This window comes from Arachis duranensis, chromosome 3 (assembly GCF_000817695.3).
Source record: "Arachis duranensis cultivar V14167 chromosome 3, aradu.V14167.gnm2.J7QH, whole genome shotgun sequence".
NCBI classification, from domain to species: Eukaryota; Viridiplantae; Streptophyta; class Magnoliopsida; order Fabales; family Fabaceae; genus Arachis; species Arachis duranensis.
The window spans coordinates 44072227-44073786 of NC_029774.3; positions in this window are offsets into that span (position 1 = coordinate 44072227).

Below are 1560 nucleotides of genomic sequence, written 5' to 3' on the forward strand. Positions count from 1 at the left end.
AATGTTCTGCTGAAGCTTGGCTAGCCATGTCTAATTCCTTTAGACTGAAGCTTTAGACTAACATTGCATGATTCCTGGAATTCTCATTAAGAATTTTGATACCTTTATTTTCTTTTTCCACTTAATTTTCGAAAAAGCAAAAAAAAAATTTATAAAATCATAAAATCCAAAAATATTGTATGTTTCTTGTTTGAGTCTAGTGTTTCATTTTAAGTTTGGTGTCAATTGCATGCATGCATTCATGTGTCTTAAGGATCTTCAAATAATTCTTGATGATTTCTTACTCTGATCTTTGAATTCTCTTGACTTGAGTGTTTATGTGTCTCATATGCATTCCCATTAGTGTCAGTAGTATACAAACTGCTAAGTTTGGTGTCCTGCATGCATTGATATTTGATTTTAGTTGCATTTTGATTATTCCTCATTATTAAAATCCAAAAATATTTTCAATTTGTGTCGTTTCAAGTCAATAATACAGAGAATTGAAGGTTCAGAACATACAGCAGAGGAATTACACAGAAAAGGCTGGGCGTTCAAAACGCCCAGTGAAGAAGGACAGACTGGCGTTTAAACGCCAGCCAGGGTACCTGGTTGGACATTTAACGCCCAAAAGGGTATAGTTTTGGGCGTTAAACGCCAGAATGTGCACCATTCTGGGCGTTTAACGCCAGGATGGCACAAGAGGGAGGATTCTGTTTTCAATGCAATTTTTTTTTCAAGTTTTCAAAGTTTTTCAAAATCAAATCTTTTTCAAATCATATCTTTTCAATCATATGTTTTCAAAATTGATTTCCTTCTATTTTCAAGGATACTTGCTATCAATTAATGATTTGATTCAACATTTCAAGTATGTTGCCTTTTCTGTTGAGAAAGGTTTAATGTTTGAATCATATCTTTTCTTGTTAGTCAAGTTTTTAATTTTCAAATCAAATCTTTTTAAAATGTTTTTTTAAATCATATCTTCTCAATCACATCTTTTTAAAACTAATCATATCTTCTTAACCACATCTTTTTCAAAATAGTTTTCAATCAAATCTTTTTGATTTCTAATTTCAAAATCTTTTTCAAAAATTACTTGATTTCTTTCCCACTCTTATTTTCGAAAATCAAGTAGTGTTTTTTTTTAAAATGTTTTCAAAATCTTCTACTCAATTTTCGAAAATTACTTCCCTACTTCTCACATCCTTTTATTTATGGACTAACACTATTCCTTAATGCAAAATTCGAACTCCATCTTCTTTGATAAGTTCGAATTTTCTACTTCTGTCTTCTATTTTTCTTTTCCTCTGACACCTAAAGGAATCTCTATACTGTGACATAGAGGATTCCACATTTTCTTGTTCCCTTCTCTTTCTTATGAGTAGGAGCAAGGACAAGAGCATTCTTGTTGAGGCTGATCCTGAACCTGAAAGGACCTTGAAGAGAAAGCTAAGAGAAGCCAAAGCACAACTCTCTGTAGCGGACCTAACAGAAATCTTCAAAGAAGAAGAACCTATGGCAGCCGAAAACAACAACAATGCCAACAATGCAAGGAAGGTGCTGGGTGACTTTACTGCACCT